Source organism: Hevea brasiliensis, chromosome 8, assembly GCF_030052815.1.
Source record: "Hevea brasiliensis isolate MT/VB/25A 57/8 chromosome 8, ASM3005281v1, whole genome shotgun sequence".
Classification (NCBI taxonomy): Eukaryota; Viridiplantae; Streptophyta; class Magnoliopsida; order Malpighiales; family Euphorbiaceae; genus Hevea; species Hevea brasiliensis.
In genome coordinates this window covers 42,024,537-42,044,923 of record NC_079500.1, presented here as the reverse complement: position 1 = coordinate 42,044,923, position 20,387 = coordinate 42,024,537, and positions in this window count along the sequence as shown.

Sequence of the window (20,387 nt, the reverse complement as noted above, 5' to 3'; positions counted from 1 at the left end):
AAACCTAGAGCTAATCAAAGGGTGACATGTGGCAAGGGTTTAATGTGTTAACCTAGCTATATAAGTGTTGTTATGAGAAAACAAAATAAAACCAGCAGCCACACTCCTTTGTCATGCCATTTTGAAGCTCTCCTTCTCTTCCTCTTCATCTCTCATCAATTCAAAGAGATTAGCCATCAATCTCTTGAATTAAAAATACTAGAAATTGTTTCTAGTGTCCTGTTTACATCTCTAATCTCTTAAAAGGCAGAACTTGAATTTCTAATTAATAGAAAAAGCTTTAGAAGCTGGTCAAGGGCTGCCATAGGTGTTCTGGGTGTGGACAAGCTAGAGGGACAACATTTGGTTTCCTGAAGATGAATCTCAAAGGCGCAAATACGCTGCACTGCATCAAGAGGTTAGTGTAATCATTCTTGATTTAATCTAGGGTTCTACAATTAATCTGATTAATTTTAAAATCTTAAATGGCAAATACAGATCCAAAAACATATTAAAAGAGTTTTAATATGTTGTTTATCATTGAAATCAAACAGTTAAAAATAAATCTTGCATGATGCATGTGACCCTAGGTGAAAATTTTTGAATTCAATGGTATAAACTTGTGTTTTTCACGCTTCCGTTCCTTCAATTGGTATCAAAGCCACTATATTTGCCATTTAGATTGTTGATTATATGATTTAATTGTGTGATTTGATTATGAGATGATTGATGCATTGCTGGTTGCAATGGATGTGTGGCGACACGTATGGTGAAGCCACCAAAGGTGGCGGCAACAAAGGTTCTTCAAGGTAGCGCAAGGTTTGCTTTTTAATTTACAATTGTTGTATGATTTAAAAGCTCATTCTATGTTTAATTAAATTGTTTAATTATAATTTTAATTACACAATTAAATTATGATTCAAATCAGAATTTTAAAAATTGTTTGAATGTGATTCAAATTTGAATTTTAAAAGTTGTTTGAATGTGATTCAAATCTGAATTTTTAAAGTTGTTTGAATCATATTTAAATCTGATTTTTTAAAGTTGTTTGAATGTGATTCAAATATGATTTTTTAAAAATTGTTTGAATGTGATTCAAATCTGAATTTTTAAGGTTGTTTGAATGTGATTCAAATCTGAATTTTTAAATTTGTTTGAATGAGATTCAAATCTGAATTTTTAAATTTATTTGAATCATATTCAAATCTGGATTTTTTAAGTTGAATATGAGATATTCAATTTATTTTAAGTATGTATGTTTTATTTAATTGTTAAATAGTGATATGCATGATGGATGATCATGGACTATAAAAGACCAATGTGATTGGATTTATTTCTTTTATGTTTTTTTGGGATTGTAAATTAATTAATTTATTTTAATTTATTTTGGGCATGTATTATTAAGTTTGTAATAATTTTTGGGTTGTAATTTCATTTATTTAAGTTCTTGTAAATTCACCTTGGTATGCCAAGGATTACTATGTAATTGGATTGCAAGAAGTTCAAGGAGGTCAAGAGCATTGGTGGGATCAGTGGGAGGAATTCAAGATCAAGTGTTGATTATGTACTCCTTCAGCAACTTTTGTAAAATGAAAGAATGAATTGCACCTAGGAATGCCTTGATTCAATTCTTGGTGGCTCAGAATTGAATCCCTTAGAAAGTCCATGATCATACCATATTTACTGCTTATCCATGAATGCATGAGATGTATGGGAATGTATGCAATTATATAATATATGCACGCTAAATGGATAATGTGCAAAGTGAGACCTAAATAGTAATTAGGATGACCATAAAATCTTCCAAACAAATGATTAAGTTGGAAATGCTATAATTAAAGTAATTATAACATAGGCCCTCCATTGGGACAATTATTTTAAGAAATTTTAAATAGTTGCATCATATGCAATTAATTTAAGAGATTTTCTTAAGAATAATTGTTAAGCATGAGATGTTGTAAATATGTAAATGGTTTGGTAGCCAATATTGGATGTACTTGAGGACATTAAAATTATTTGCATAATTACTGGCTCAATGTGATCAACTTAACTAATGCAAGATAAGTCAATAATGGATGTACTTGAGATTTTGAGCATTAGCGGCTAGGTAAAGGATTGAACCTCACATGAGATGTGATGGGCAAGGAGTTGCTCACTTATAGTTTATTGTAATTCCGATAATGGATGTACCTGAGGATGATCAATAGAATTATAAGAATTCAATCACCCACTAGAAATCCATCCAACTAGGATTTCTGTTTTCTACTTTGGAAGTGTAGGATTCACTAAGTTAGTGGGAGAACCAATTTGATTAAAAGACCATAATCATTTTGGTTAATTACTTGATACATTTACTAATTAATCTGGTTATTTTCTACAGTTAATTTTCTAATAATAATGAGCACAGAACAACCACCACCATCCAATATCCTTGTAAGCATACTTGATCGCAATAGGTTGACAGGAACTAATCTCTCTGATTGGCTAAGAAATTTGAAACTTGTCCTGAACCTTGAACATATAGGATATGTACTAGATTCAAATGTTCCTGGTCCCTTACCTCCAGAGGACACTCAAGAGGAACATGAAACTTTGGATAAGTGGAAGGAGCATGATATGAGAGCTAAGTGTTACATGCTTGCTTCCATGAGTAATGAGTTACAGAAGCAGCATGAGAACATGCATAGTGCGAGTGAGATCCTCCTTCACCTACAAGAGTTGTATGGTGAGCACAGTAGGAATGCTAGGTATGAGATATCTAGGCAATTATTCTGCATGAGGATGTCTGAGGGACATAATATTGGGGATCATGTCCACAAGATGATTCGGCTGATTGAGCAGTTGGAACATCTAGACTTCAACATGGATTTCCAACTACAGACGGATTTGATCCTTCAGTCGCTTCCTGAGTCTTTTGGGAATTTTGTGACAAATTTCCATATGACTCAACAGGAATGCACCTTAGCTGGTTTACTCAACATGCTTGTTATTGCCCAAAAGAATATGCCGGGTAATAAAGGAAAAGAGGTAGCTTTGATTGCATCTTCTTCTACTGGAAAGTCCAACAAGAAGAAGGGCAATAAGAAAAAGAAACCTCAGATTCCTGGTCCTTCTAAGAAAATAGATAAACAGAAAGGGAAGACTAAAGCTGATGGAGGCAAAGGAAAGTGTTTCCATTGCTAGAAGAATGGGCACTGGAAAAGGAACTGCCCAGAGTATCTTGCTTCTCTGAAGGACAAGAAGGATAGACCTTTGGAAGGTATGTCCATATCTTGTTATTTAGATTCTGATGATACTCATAGTTCATCTACAGCTTGGGTTTTAGATACTGGTGCCAGTTCTCACATTTCTAATGATATGCAGGAACTAGCAAATAATAGCAGCTTGCGTTCTCAAGATGTTAGAGTCTGGATTGGCAATGGTTCAACTGTTGAAGCTTTAGCCATAGGATCTAAATCTTTTTACATATTTGGACATGTTTTGTGTTTGGATAAAATTTTATATGTACTTGATGCTTTTAAGAACATCATTTCTATATCTAGTTTGACTAGAAATGGCTATGAATTTCAGTTCACAGATGATGTTTGCAATATTTATTTTGGAAATAAATATGTTGCCTCGGGTTATATGAATGATGGTATTTATTATTTGGATAATAATGACAAACACAAAATGAATGCAAGTGATCTAAATGAATGCAATGCCATAGTGAAAATCAACTCAAGTTCAAAATATATTTGGCACTTAAGGTTATGTCATGTTGCAGAAGATAGGATTGCAAAACTGGAGAAAATGGGGATTCTATCCTCATTGGGCTCTGAGCCAACTCCAACTTGTGAATCTTGCCTTCAGGGCAAAATGACTAGATCACCCTTTGTTGGACAAGGGCTAAGAGCTGAAAATATTTTGGAGCTAATACATAGTGATGTATGTGGTCCATTTAAAGAAATGGCTAGAGGGGGCTTTCATTATTTTATTACCTTTACTGATGATAAATCAAGGTTTGGGTATTTGTATTTGATGAAATACAAACATGAATCCTTTGAAAAGTTTAAAGAATTTAATTCTGAAGTAGAAAATCAAACAGGAAAGAGTATTAAAGCTCTTCGATCAGATCGTGGAGGTGAATATTTGAGTATTGAATTTGAAGAATACTTGAGAGAGCACGGCATTGTTTCCCAGCTGACTCCTCCAGGAACACCACAACTAAATGGTGTATTTGAAAGGAGAAATCGTACCTTATTGGATATGGTACATAGTATGATGTGCTATACTGATATGCCAATCTCCTTTTGGGGATTTGCATTAGAATCAGCTTTGTATATTCTGAATAAGATTCCATCAAAATCAGTTTCTTCCACACCTTATGAGATATGGCATGGAAGAAAGCCAAGTCTTGAGCATGTTAAGATTTGGGGTTATCCAGCTTATGTCAAAAAGCTGAACACTGATAAATTGAAAACCAGATCAGAAAAATGTCGATTTGTTGGATATCCAAAAGATAGTTTTGGATATTATTTTTATTTGCCTACTTCACAAAAGGTTGTGATAAGTAGAGATGCCACATTTCTTGAACAACAGTTTGTTCAAGAAGGTGGCAAAGAAAGGCAAATAGAGTTGGAATTGGAGAATTCTAACCAACCAACAGATCAGATGGATATAGATCCATGTAGTCAACCTACACCCATTGATGAAACATCTACAGCTGTTCCTCATAGAACAACCAGGGTATCTCACCCACCAGTGAGATATGGTTTCCTTCGCGAAGAATAACAAGACTTGTCTACTCATGAAGAATTAGATCATGGAGATGATCCACTTACCTATGAAGAAGCTATATTAGATATAAACTCTTCAAAATGGATTGATGCTATGAAATCTGAAATTGATTCCATGTATAAGAATCAAGTTTGGGATCCTGTTGACCCACCTGAAGGTATTGTACCTATAGGGAACAAATGGGTTTTCAAGAAGAAAATTGGTTCTGATGGAAAGGTAGAGACCTATAAGGCAAGGCTAGTAGCGAAAGGGTTTCGCCAAAGGCAAGGAATCGACTATGAGGAGACTTTCTCGCCTGTTGCCATGCTCTAATCAATTAGGATTCTATTAGCAATAGCTGCATACTATGATTATGAGATTTGGCAAATGGATGTCAAAACAGCTTTTCTCAATGGATACATTGAAGAAAACATTTTCATGGAACAACCTAGGGGTTTTGAATCCCAAGATGGTTCTAAGGTATGCAAGCTAAAACGATCCATTTATGGGTTGAAACAAGCTTCGAGGAGTTGGAACATCCGTTTTGATGAAGCCATTAAATCCTTTGGTTTTATCAAAAAATGAGGATGAGCCATGTGTATATAAGAAGGTTAGTGACAGTGCTATCACTTTTCTTGTCTTATATGTGGATGACATACTGTTGATGGGTAATGACATAGGTATGTTGACAACTGTAAAGATATGGTTGTCAAATACACTCTCTATGAAAGACTTAGGAGAGGTAACCTATATTCTTGGGATTCGCATCTATAGAGATAGAGCGAAAAGAATAATTGGTTTATCCCAAAGTCTATACTTTGAAAAGGTGTTAAAGAGGTTTAACATGCTTGATTCCAAGAGAGGATTATTACCAGTGAGACATGGTATCCATCTTTCTAAAGAAATGTCTCCAAAGACACCTGAAGAAAGAGATAAAATAGCCAGGATTCCATATGCTTCGGCTATTGGAAGTTTAATGTATGCAATGTTGTGTACTAGGCCAGATATCGCATATGCTGTTAGTTTGACTAGCAGGTATCAATCCAATCCAGGTTTGGAACATCGATAGTCACAAGAATATCCTTAAGTATTTGAGAAGAACTAAGGATTTATTCTTGATCTATGGAGGTGGAGACTTGCAATTGGATGGTTATACTGATTCTGATTTCCAATCAGATATCGATGATAGAAAGTCTACATCTGGATATGTGTTCATTTGTAATGGAGGTGCAGTCAGTTGGAAGAGTTCCAAACAGAGCACAACTGCAGATTCCACTACAGAGGCTAAGTATATTGCTACATCAGATGCTGCAAAGGAAGCTGTTTGGATAAAGAAGTTCGCAACTGAACTTGCAGTAGTACCTTCCATTGAGTCAATAGTTCCACTACACTGTGACAACAATGGAGCAGTCATACAGGCTAAGGAACCAAGGTCTCACCAAAAATACAAACACATAGAAAGGCACTACCACATTATCAGAGAAATAGTTGGGCGAGGAAATTTAGCCATGCAGTAAATAGCATAAGCTGAAAATCCAGCTGATCCATTCACTAAGCTTATGTCACAGACTCAGCTAGATCGATATCTTGAGAAGATGGGTCTAATATATTGTAATGAATGGCTCTAGTGCTAGTGGGAGATTGTTAGTAGTATGCCCTAGAGCATATCATTTAGTATGTATCTTGTACATATTTTTATTATTAAAAGGCATTTCCACTTTTCCGTTTACATAAGATATTTATTTGTAATAGAACAGGTCCATTGATATTTTGTTAGAAATTCTATTCTTAAGCTGTTAAGAATATGAGCGACAGTATTTCTAGTACAAAGTATCATAAATAGGTTCACAATCGAGGATACTTCATAATAAGGACATGACTTATCCAGAAAGATTGTATTCATGTTTGTTACCAAGTTATTTATATGAGATATAAATAAGATAGAATGGTGAGTCTCATGCCATATGACAAACATGATAGGTACTTATAAATGATAAGTAGGTCGAACCAGTGACACTTATGACAAGCACATGGAGTTTACTCTTGTCAATGTTTTGTCATAAATCATATCAGTGCATATAATCTTTAAACCTGAGATAGCACAGTTATCTTGTATATATGTAGTTTGAATTTGATACTACTTTCATACTTGTACTGTGTATGAGTATATGGGCATGTGTTGGCTCCTACTAGTTATATATGGAGGTAGGTGTTGATCAAGATGGAATCTATTCCTCTAAGTAAATAGAGATAAAATTCTATGTTCATTTAATTGTTCTTGATGTTTCAAGTTCCTGGCCAGGACAGATAGTTTTAATCAGAAAAGAGTTTCAAATGAGAAAATCTTTTTAATCAAGAACTGGAATTAAAAGAGAACATAATATTCATAGCAAATGGAGTTTGACATAAACCATGACTCCAGCTTGAGTTGGGATTTTGTAACAGAGAGATTCTAGTGCATGGTAACATATAATTATAGGTTCATTTAAGGTAAACCTTATTACTAATTGGGTGGCCATGGCATGCTATGCTAGGTGTTAACCATGGTCTATGAGGTTCATAAAATAATTTAGAGAAATTATTTATGGTAAAAAAGAGTTCTGATGATATTAAGAGTTGATATCATGTCTCATTGCCAATTAGTGATGAGCCTAGTAAGTCACACACATACACAAGTTATCGCCTATTTAAATATGATTTAATTAATTAATTAAAGAGTTTAATTGATTAAGTAAATAGGTTTGATTTGCAATTAAATTGCAAAGTCCCTAGCATGACTTGAAACCAAATCTAGATTATTGGATGTGTAGTATAAATTAAATTTATATTTAAAGTGTTTAAATATGAATTTAATTAATGATAAATTAATTAATAGAGGTTAATTAATTAATTTATATTTGATATAAATTAATTAGAAGAAGAGAAATAATTATTTTGGGTTAAGAACTCAAAATTAAGACACAGGGGCATTTTGGTCATTTTGCAGTGTGACACGTGGCACCATGAGAAAGTGACACATGGCATTACACATAAGCTTGCCAAATGTCTTTTAATCATGTAAGATGATTAAAATTAAGATTAAATATAGGTTTGATACTTGGCACAATGTGATTGGGTCACTTAAACCTAGAGCTAATCAAAGGGTGACATGTGGCAAGGGTTTAATGTGTTAACCTAGCTATATAAGTGTTGTTATGAGAAAATAAAATAAAACCAGTAGTCACACTCCTTTGTCATGCCATTTTGAAGCTCTCCCTCTCTTCCTCTTCATCTGTCATCAATTCAAAAAGATTAGCCATCAATCTCTTGAATTAAAAATACTAGAAATTGTTTCTAGTGTCCTGTTTACAGCTCTAATCTCTTAAAAGGTAGAACTTGAATTTCTAATTAATAGAAAAAGCTTTAGAAGCTGTTCAAGGGCTGCCATAGGTGTTCTTGGTGTGGACAAGCTAGAGGGACAACATTTGGTGTCCTAAAGACGAATCTCAAAGGCGCAAATACGCTGCAGTGCCTCAAGAGGTTAGTATAATCATTCTTGATTTAATCTAGGGTTCTAAAAATAATCTGATTAATTTTAAAATCTTAAATGGCAAATACAGATTCAAAAACATATTAAAAGAGTTTTAATATGTTGTTTATCATTGAAATCAAATAGTTAAAAATAAATCTTGCATGATGCATGTGACCCTAGGTGAAAATTTTTGAATTCAATGGTATAAACTTGTGTTTTTCACGCTTCCGTTCCTTCAGTGACACGTTTAAGTGGTATCAGAGCTAGTTTTTAAATTCTGTTTTCACCTAGAATTTGAATATTCTTTCTTCATAGTACAACTGCTCAATGTCATTGTTTGATACATACAGTACATTACAATATAAATATGCACTAATGGGAGGAAATCTCTTTGTGTTATTTGTTTAGGAGGTCTCAGATCCTTGAATTGACTGTGGAAGAGGGTGATCGTTCAGTCGATCAATCGATAGAGGCTGAGGTACAAGGGGATGCCCCAGCCCTACACAATGTCAGTGGATCAGCCGCACCAGCCCTCTCAGTACCGCAGTTTCCTACTCAGTTCGCTCAGCAGATGGCTGCAATGTTCCAACAGATGGCTAGTAATGTGCCTACTCAGGTCCCACTACAGACACCAGTGGTACAACCACAGTCTTCTGCTAGGCAGTATGACAAATTAATGAAATATGGGGTTATTGAGTTCAAGGGGACAGTAGATCCTCTAGAGGCAGAACAGTGGTTAGAGAGAATGGATAGGGTGTTCAAGAAACTGCACTGCACAGAGGAGCTCAAATTTGAATATTCAGTGTTTCTACTACATATGACTGGTGGAAAACCATTCCCCATTGTCTGGTAGAACCTTCAGTGCTTATATGGAATGATTTTCTATGGGAGTTTAGACAAAAATATGTCCCTGATGCTTCTGTGGACCAGAAGCTGCAAGAGTTCCTAAGTCTGAAATAGGGGAGTAGATCAATGGCTGAATATGAAAGGGAATTTTCCCGCCTGAGCCATTATGCAGTAAGTCTACTTTCTTCCAGTAGGGAGAGATGTAAGAGGTTTGAAACCGGCTTGAAGCCTAGTATCAGATTAAAAGTGGTCGGATTCAAACATAATAACTTTTCTGAGCTTATTTCTCAAGCACTAGAATTAGAAATAATTGAATCTGAAGCGGCCGCTGAGAAAAAGAAATCAGAGAAGACAGAAAAAGAGGGAAAGTCAGTAGAACAGAGTTCCAGTGGTCCTACTGGAAAGAGGAAAAATTTTGGGGGACACAACAGAGGTGTTAAGAAGTCCGGTAGAGATAGATCTTCTGGACAGAAACCACCTCGATCCGATCAGCAAACTGAACAGAAACCCAGAAATGCACTATCAGATCGACTTTGTGAAACTTATGGTAAACCACATAGTGGGTTATGTTATAGAGACATAAGAGCATGTTTTAATTGTGGAAAGATTGGTCATTTTGCTATGGATTGTATAAATCCACGCCATTCTGAATCATTTACTACACCAGAGGGATCAACCGAAGTTTCTACCCCAAAGAGTTCACTATCAGTTAGTAGAGGCAGAGGTAGAGGTAAGGGTAGTACACCTAAAAGTTAAAGTACTATGAATCAGCCAGAACAGGGTGATGCTTTAGCTAGAGTATACGCTATACAACAGAAGGAAGAGGCTGAGACTTTTAACATCATTGCTGGTACTCTTTAAATTAGTAATTAATATATATGTATTGTTTGACCTGGGGCCTGCATACTTTTATGTTAGTGCCAGTATTGTTTGCCTTCCTACTGTCCCTCGTATAAAAAAAAATTCAGTTATCTAAAAGTAAGTTACAGTAATGGAATTGCTCTAGATGAGGACAAAGATGTTACAGTTAATAATTGTCAATGGATATTATAATCAGAATAAGATTCGAATATCAGTAAATTCGAAAAAGATAAAATATAGGAAAATTTGATCTATTGGAATGTATCGTAGTAACTATGCAATGTTCTTGATGTTTATACTGTAAGCTGCAGATTACAGTACTGACTTGAGATTATTGTGTAGAGCTACGTACTACTCAATAGTACACCAAGATGAGAATAGTTGCCAACGACATCTGTTTTGGTATAGTTATGCCAGGACATAATTTTATTGTTGGAAATAAGTTTGAAAATCCTACTTAGGCATTTAAAATTCAAAAGTTAGAATATCGAAAGGTTATAGTTTAGTACAAAAGGAAGTAAGTTATAGAATATTAATAGAAAAAAAGAGTTGTGGAAGTAAAAATTTAAATAGTTGGTTCAGATATAACAAAAAAATGTTATGAATGTGAGTAAGATTGTTGACTAGAATGGTCAAAGGACCCATGATTAGATAAGTAATTCTAATACGACCATAATGGTCATTCAAAAAGGAAACATGAATCGAAATATTAGACGGAACGATAGTAAGAAAAGATTAATGCTATATAAACAAAGTAGATGTTATATTAGATTGTTAAAAGTTTTACACAAATTCAGAGGAAAGAAGATTATACGATCATATAAAAAGGAGAAAATAAACGTGCGAATATTTTAAGATGACCATTAGGTAAAATTTCGTGGACGAAATTTATTTTAAGAGGGGGAGAATTCTAACACCCCTATGTTCGGTAGTGCGTTATACTGTTACGGTTACCAGTGTCGGTCCGGATAGCTAGGATACTTAGAATGTAACACCCCCGTTTGCATAGCCTGGTAGATTTCATTGTTCCGGTGACCGGTGTCGGTCCAGACAATTAAGGGGATTAGAACCATACTTAAGACAACTAGAAAAACCATAAACACAAATAATTAGTAATGTTCAATTAGATAAGTATAAATAAGAAAAACATAACATAAGAAGTTAAACGAGCCAAGAGTCATAGCGATGGGTGACCTCCTCGGGAACGACTGCGAAGTCGTTTTAAACTCAAATTTCGAACCGTAAAATGTGACGCTGCGGTCCTTAGGACCCTTATGAACACAGTGGAAAAGAGAAAATCACGAAAAGAATCATAAGCTACCAAATAATTAGGTCAGGGAGCCGGAAGAAATATTGGATTATTTGCAAACCGGGATGAACCGGCGAGGGGCAATTTTGTCAATTGACCCCGAGAGCTGACTCCTAACCTAATTGTCAAATAAAATCGGAGAAAAGAAAATTTTGGAATCGAGAATTAAATTAAAGAACTAAAAAAAAATAAAAAAAAAGGAGAGGAAAAAGAAAAAGTAAAAAGGTGATGACATCATGCATGACCTCATGCATGATGTCATAAACAAATTAATTAAATTATTTGTTAAATTGGATTTTTGGTCTTCTAAAAGGGATAAAGATAAAAGAAAACAAAAAGAAAAAAAAAATTTAGAATTGTCTTCTTCCTTCCCATCATGCCGCCCCACCTTCTCCCTTTCATCTCCATGAAAATCCACCATTAAAGCTTGCACTCAAGCTTTAATTCCTCCACTCAACCTTAATAAATCCCCAAAAAACTTCACTAGAGCTTGTTATTGCAACTTGAGAAGAAGAATTACAAGAAGAAAGAAGAGTTAAAGATAGGGTTTTGAAGCTTTAAGAAAGAGTGTGCTAACTTACCATTTTACTTCTTTAAATGCATATGTAATGGTTGAAATGAGCTTAGAATTTATGAAATGAAATAAAAACTTGGGAGAAGGACCAAACTGAAATTTTGGCCTGGTTGAGGGGAGTTGAAATTGTATGGTTTGATGCATTAGAATGAGTTTAAAAGCTTTGATTAGTTGAATGGTTAAGATTAAGTGCACTAATTGTGATTAAATGCATAAGATGGATGAGTTAAGGTTTGAATGTTAGGGTTTGTGAACCAAAATTTTGGAGAAATGCATAAATGATGACTTTGACCTATTGTGAGCTGAAAAATGGTCAATAATGACCAAAGGAGATGTGTGGGAATTGTTGGAATGGAAGTCAAATTCGTAGGGTAAATGGTCATGCTGCTGGCAGCATGACCAAGCCAACTTTGAAGGACCAAAACGGAAATTTTACAAGTCCAATTGCTATGGCACCAATTGGGGATGAAAATAGACATAAAATGGCACAATTTTCATTAAGGAACCATGCCCAAAAACTGACCAAAACCTAGTGAACCTATTGACCAAAGTTGGTTGAGAGCAGTCTGGCACTGTACAAACTGACCAAATGAACAGTGTTTGTTCATTTGGTCATAACTCGAGCTAGGCAGGTCAAATTGACCTGAAATTTTACCAGTGGTCAGATCACATATAGACCTAAAACTTTCATGATGAATACAAGTCCAAATTCTGGCAGAAACCAAGCCATTTGGCCACCCCAAGTTGGTGACCCAAATCTGCCAGCACCAAACTTTGCCCAGAAAATCTGGGTTATTTTCCATCCAGCAGCCCTGATTCAAAGGGCCATAACTTGAGCTACAAAACTCCAATTGGGGTGATTCAAAAACGAGAATAAACTTAAGACATTAAGGAAAATTTTCTATGAAGGAAGTTTTGCCAAATTCCAACAGTAGATTGACCAATGGAACAGTGCAACTTGGAGCACCAAAACTGAAAATTTGACAATTTGGCCAAAAGGATTTAAGCTTTGAGAAAATGACCAAAACCAACAAATTTAATGACCAAAATGTGGTATGTGGGTGAAGTTGGAGTTTCCATACCTATTAAGCCTTAAAAAGTCAACAATTTGACTTGAATAGTGTAGTGAATAGTAACCCAAAACACAAAAACTTCGAGAACGTCGAAATTAGTATATTAAAGCTAGGTAAAAATGAAGTGAAATTTATTTTTGGATTTATGCTAAGTTATGGTACTGAAACACTGTGAAATTGTGTGTTTCAGCTGAAAAAGACTTGAAAACTCGGAGAGACTGAGTCAAGGCCTAGAGGAGACTCACGTCAGGTTTGTGCACAAAAATTTTTGTTTAAAGGTTTTATTCTCAAAAATCCGACTTTTGTGGTTTATTATGTACTGTGTTGCCATTTTATAATCGCAAATATTACTTTGGAAATTGATTAGATTTTTCATAAATTATTTGAATAAATTGTTTTGAATTGATTTTATGTTCACACTTAGCATGACAGTATCACATTATTCCTCCTCCATTTATGGGGTTGAGATCGTTTATTTTCCTCCCTCTCTGGCTTGCCAGTTGAGGTTGAGATCGGATGAGTACTCATTAGCTAGCTAGCCACCTCGCTCATTGATTTCAATTAATGGGGTTGTAGATTGCTTTGTCGTGGTGTACAACACGGCATTGATCAGAAATTTTGTGTCATGGCTTAAGTTGTGTATGATTTTGGCAACACTGTGTTTATGAAATTATTTGACTAAATTGTGTTATTATGAGCTCTAATAGTTTGCAAAATGTGATTGAGAAATATTTAAACTGTGTTTTGATAATGAATGATTTATGTATTGCATTTTAAATTTTTATTGTGCACCACTGAGTATTTTATACTCAGCGATAGCTTACTTTGCTGTCGCAGATAAGAGCAAGGAGAAAGCAGCAGAGTGAGCTGCTATCTAATTGTGGACCCCACTGATCTTTTTGTATGGGTATTATTTTATACCCTTGTAGATAATTTTGATGTAAATATAGAAATGTAGTATGTATCAATGAAAGTTGAGCAATTGTAAATAAATTGTAATAATATTTTTTGGATTTCCTTCTGTAAATTAATATTTGTACTTATGAATTTCTTACTTTATGCTTTGTGATTGGAGATATTAAATATTTTGAGATGATAAGTCTTGAATTGTATTGTGAAATTATTTTGAAGTGTGTTGAACTGAGTTGATTGAGTTATTGAAGGTTGGGAGTTGTGAAATATTTTTGGAAGTGCTTTTTTTTAGGTATTTAAAGAACTCTTTTCTCCAATTTCAAACGGAACTCTATCAAAATTTGTATAAAATTTGCGGCAAAATTAAAATGGATAAAATTTTTACTAGTATTTAAACTTTGAATAAATGGTTTTTAATTCTCACTAAAATGCTCACCACTTCCAAAATGTAAGAAAATTGTTTTAAAATCCCTTGTAGGGTACTTAATGTGTTATCGGTAGGTGAAGTTCGGTAGTTCATTAAGTATTCTATGGGATCATGTTATGCCTTACAGAGGGGTAAGGTGTGACATAGAACTACATTTAATTGTTAGTGAGGAGACATAGAATAATGAAATACAAGAAAAGAAAAGACAAGAAAAACAAAGAAAAAATAATAGTAATGAAATGTAACCAAGTTAAACGAGCTGAGAACCATAGCGATGGGCGACAGCACCGGGAAGTTGCGGCGGGGACCGTTGACTAGCCCTGGACCACGGGAAACTCTAGAAAATATTTTTAAGACTTAAATAGACATCTATTGAAGTATAAATATCATTAGAAATATCAAAGAAAAATTAATTAATTAGTATAAAGAAAAATGGGAAATCGAGAAAACGACAAAACTTGGTGTTACCGAAAAATCGGGAATGCAACCCAAACAGGGGCATTGTGGTCATTTGACACCCCGAGTTATCTTTTGACCTAAATGTGCATTAAAAATAAAAGATGTTACACTTGGAAAATGTCATGAAAAGTTAAATTGGTGGTACCTAATTCAAATAGCAAAAGATAGGAGCTTAATGTGAGAATTTGGAACTTTAGAATAAATAAACATTTAACACTCAATTAGTGCTCCACTTACTCCACTTAAGTGGACCACTACACCTTCATTTGGATAGAAACTCATCTTCTTCAACCCTCCCAAAAACCAGCTGAAAATTTCCTTGAGAAAATCCTCCATGGCCGAATTCATGCAAGCTTCCATTTCCCATTATCCAAGCCATTTTTCCACTTGATCCCTTCACTAAAGTTGTTCTACACAACTTGGGCAGTAGATAGGCAGCATGAAGATCAAGTTTTGGTGAGGTTTTGAAGAGTTTCAAAAGTGGTAAGCATGTATTTTTTATGCTTGTTTCATTAAACTTTGTATGGATGTTATGAGCAGTTGAATTGTGGAAGGATTTTTGAAGTTTGATGAGTTAAGGGAGAGGTACATTTTTGGCAGCCATGGAACTTCAATAAGGGCAGTTTATCTTTGCCTGTAAATGGTAGATTAAAGTGTTGATGTAAGTGTTTATGTGTATAGGAATAAATTGGATAATGTATACTAAATGTGTGTGTGATTGTACACTTGATTTTGGAAGCTTGGAAGCAAATTGGAGAGGTGTACAATTCGGCAACTTTGATGTGTGGACCAAAATGTTTTGTTTCATGGTTTGGTTTATGGAATTATATTGTTGAATCATGGTGCTTGTTATGGCAGCATGTATATGTGTATAGAGGTTTGAGTTTGGACATGTAAATGAGCTTGTCATGTGGTTAAATTGTTTGTAATTTAGACTTGGAAAATTATGGACTATAATGTGCATATTGAGTGTGGTTATAAGCTGCCAAAATGACCAAAAATGAGTTGCCAAATGTGTTTATGTTATGGTACAAACCATAATTGGCATGGATGTGTAACTTGGAAAGTGTTGAATGTGTCCTTTGGTATGTGTGAAGAGTGTGTATAGGGTAGTGTATATTTTGGGCTTAGAACCTTAAGTGTGTGACTCCAATTGGTATGAAGCCGATTGGAGGTGGAACTAGGCACAAAATGTGCCAACTTTCATGAAGGAAGCTTACCAAAATTCTGCTTGGAAGGTGACTTGAAAAATGACCAAATCCGGATCAGTACATTGAAAGCCTGAAAATTGACTATTTGGGTAGCAGTTGGTGTTTTGACCATAACTCACTCAAAACAGGTCCAATTGACCTGAAATTTTTATCATGAATAGTTGAGACATATATCTACAACTCTTATGAAGACACCAACACCCAGAAATGACCATAAGCAAGTCAAATAGCTTGCACAAGTTCAGGTCCAAAAACTGGCCGAACCAAAAGTGACCTAAAAATGACCTAAAGCTATCATTTTGATACATTCTGTCCAGCATTGGTAGATTGACCATAACATGGTCTACATAATTCAGAATGACTTGAAATTTTGCCCCGCGTGCAATAAGACATAGACCTACAAGTTTGTAGTTTGGACCGAAACCCGAAAACTAAGGGAACTAGGTCATTCTGCTAGGTCAAGTTAGTGTACCGAAATCCTGCAAATTGCAATAAATGTAATATACTTGAAAATGAATTTGGTAACATGTACCAACACTAAAAGGCTATTAAATGTGACATATTGGTAACATTAGAATTAGCTCACTTAGAGTGCATCAAGGGTCAATATTATAGGTTGACTAATGAAATGAATTGAAGGGAATAGTAGCAAGAAAATTTAAATATTGGATTTTATTGTTAGAAACAAATTTATTGAGTACTGAAACACTTTAAATTATGTGTTTCAATTGAAAAGGATATTGAGAAGCATAAGGAACACTGAGTCAGGGCCAAGAGGCATATATCAGAGGTTTGTGTACAATAGTTATTTCTTTTGAATTTTCTAATTGAAATAAATTATGATTATTTGTATGTTATTGTTTAAATTGTGTTTGTGCACAATAATTTTGATTTCTTATTTTCTACTTAAAATTTAATTGAACGTTATAGTTTTAAATTGTGTCTGTGCAGAATACTTTTTATATTCACTGCTTTTGCCAGAAAATTTATTTGGAGAAATGAGTTATGAATAATTTTTTATTGTTTTGGCTTGGAGAATCTTATTTGGAAATTATTGTGTTGCCTACTTTGCAAATAGAAATTTTGAGATAAAATGTGATTTGGGAATTGTATGAAATATTGTGATTTGAAATTGTTTTGATTCACACTTGGCATGACACTATTACTATTTTCCTCCACCATTTATGGGGTGAGTGTGATTATATTCCTCTCTCTTTGACTTGTCAGTCTGAGGTGAGTGTGGATGAGTACTCATTATCTAGCTAGCTTCCTCCCTCATTGATTTCGATTAGTGGGGTGAGTGTGCCTTGTCGTGATGTACACATGGCATGTTCGGAAAAGTTTGTGTCATGACCTAAGTTGTGTTATTGATTGGCAACACTGTGTTATTTAATTGTTTGATTAAATTTGTGTTATGTGAGCTTTGAAAAATTGTGAATTTTTTGAATTGTAAATTGTCAATAAAAGTTTTATATACTGTATTTAAATTGTTATTGTGCACCACTGAGTAAATTTTACTCAGCGATAGCTTTTTCATTGCTATCGTAAGTAGACAGACAGACAGAGCAGCAGAGTAGGCTACTTGTGCTACATTTTGAGAATTCACCGAGTATATTGAGTATACCATATTTTATAATTTTTGTTGTAATGTATGTGCACTGTATGTATATATTGTACTTGGTCTTGAGTAGTTGTAAACTAAAATTGTAAATTATATTAGCTTGTAAAAATATTATGATATATTTCTTCTATCTCATCTTTTGGAAACACTGGAAAATGGTTATTGAATTGAGTTGAAAATGGTTGAGGAATTTATTGTGTTGAACAAATTTATTGGAGTTTGGGATTGTAGAAATATATTGGAAGTGCTTTTTTTGAAGAACTGTTTTGTTCAAAATACAAATGGCACTTTGCTAAAATTTTTGCAGAAATTATTGATACTCAAAATTATTATTTGGTTTTACTTCAGTTAAAAAATTTTTTAACACCTATAAATAGTGCTCACCACTGTAAAAAGAAGTAAGAAAATGTTTAAAATTCCTTGTAGTGTATTTAATGGGTTATCAGTAGACGAAGTTGGCAATTCATTAGGTATACTACGGGATCATGTTATTCCTTACGGAGGAGTAGGGTGTGACAAGTTAGTAGAGGTAGAAGTAGTACACCTAGTAGTCAGAGTATAGTGAACCAGCCAGAACAGGGTGGCACCTTAGCCAGAGTGTATACTATGAAACAGAGAGAAGAGGCCGAGACTTCCGACATAGTTGCTAGTACTTTCTCAATCTTTAACCAAGATGTGTATGTATTGTTTGACCCGGGGTCTACACACTCTTATGTTAGTGCCAGCATTGCTTGCTTTGCTGCTGTTCCTTGTATGAAAATGGATTTTGAGTTGTTAGTGACTAGTCCTTTAGGACAAGAGGTTAGGGTAAACAAGGTGTATAAGGATTGTCCTTTAGTGATCCAAGGACATACTTTTTTGTTAGATTTGATAGAAATGCCCTTCAGAGATTATGACATCATCTTGGGCATGGATTGGTTTGCCAGGCATCATGTTATGATTGACTGTAGACTGAAGATAGTCACTTTTGGTCTCTCTCAGTATGGTGATGTAGTAATACATGGGGAGAGGCAATTATTGACATCAAATCTCATTTTGGTTGCCCTAGCTAAAAGAATGATAAAAAAGGGGTGTGAAGCTTACTTAGCTCATGTGATAGACACCCAAGCAGGGAGTCTAACGTTGAGGGATATTCCTACTATATGTGACTTCTCAGACGTCTTTCCTGATGAGTTGCTAGGATTACCTCCAGAAAGAGAGGTGCAGTTTGAAATAGAGGTTATGCCTGGTGTGGACCCAATTTCCATTACTCTGTAGAAAATGTCACCTACTGAATTCAAAGAGTTAAAGGTGCAGTTGCAGAATTGCTTGACAAGGGCTTCATTCACCCTAGTGTGTCACCGTGGAGAGCATCAGTACTATTTGTTAAGAAGAAAGATGGTACTCTCCATTTGTGTATTGATTATAGACAGTTGAATAAGCTGACCATAAAGAATAGATATCCACTGCCTTGCATAGATGACTTATTTGACCAATTGAAGGGTGCAGCTGTGTTCTCTAAAATTAATTTGAGATTGGGCTATTATCAGTTGAGTGTGCAAGAGCAGAGTATCTCAAAAACTAATTTTAGAACTCGATATGGCCACTATGAGTTTCTGGTTATGCCATTTGGGTTAACCAATGCTCTAGCTGCTTTTATAGACCTGATGAACACAATTTTCAGGCCATACCTCCATCATTTTGTGGTTGTGTTTATTGACGACATCTTGGTGTATTCGAAGAATGCAGAGGAGCATGATAAGCACTTGAGGATTGTGCTGCAAACCTTAAGAGAGAAACAACTGTATGCCAAATTGTTGAAATGTGAATTTTTGCTGAAAGAAATTTCTTTCTTGCGGCACATTGTGTCAGCTGAGGGCATTAAGGTAGATTCCAGTAAGGTAAAAGCTATCCATAATTGGAAGCCACCTAGAAATGTTACAGAAGTCTGCAGTTTTCTGGATTTAGCTGGATACTACTGTTATTTTGTTAAGGGGTTTTCTATATTGGCATCTCCACTAACCAAGCTTCTTCAGAAGATATAAAATTTCAGCGAACTGATAAATGTCAGTAGATTTTTTATAAATTGAAGAGGTGTTTGACTGAAGCTCCAGTCTTGACTGTACCTACACCGGGTAAAGAATATACTATTTATAGTGATATTTCTCACAAATGGTTATGTTGTGTGCTGACGGAAGGCCAAAATGTCATTGCTTATGCATCACATCAGCTAAAACCACATGAGAGAAACTATTATACACACGACTTGGAGCTTGCTGCCATAGTATTTGCTCTGAAGATCTAGAGACACTATTTGTGTGAAGAAAAGTGTTATATGTACACATATCACAAGAGCTTAAAGTATTTGGGCACCTAGAAGGAGCTGAATTTGAGGTAGAGGAGGTGGTTAGAACTGATTAAGGATTATGATTGCCTAATAGACTACCAGCCAGGAAAGGCAAAATGCTTTGAGCCGTAAAACCATGGCTAGTTTAAAAATTTCTCCTTTATCCATGGTGCATGAATTAAAAGCACTGCATGCTAGTTTGGAGGTCGATAACATTTGGCAAGTGAAATCAATGTTGATAGAACAGATTCAAATGGCAGCTCTGAATGATGAAAAATATCAGAAATTGATGGAAGAAACTCAGGATGGCAAGAAACGTGAATTTACAATGAACAATGATGGGTTGTTGCTATACCAGGGCACAGTGTGCATTCCAAACGATGTGGAATTGAGGCAAATCATTATAAAGGAAGCACATGACTCTCCTTTTGCTGTGCATCCTGGTGGAACTAAAATGTATAGAACAGTCAAAGAGCACTATTGGTGGATGGATTTGAAGAGAGACATAGCTAAATATGTA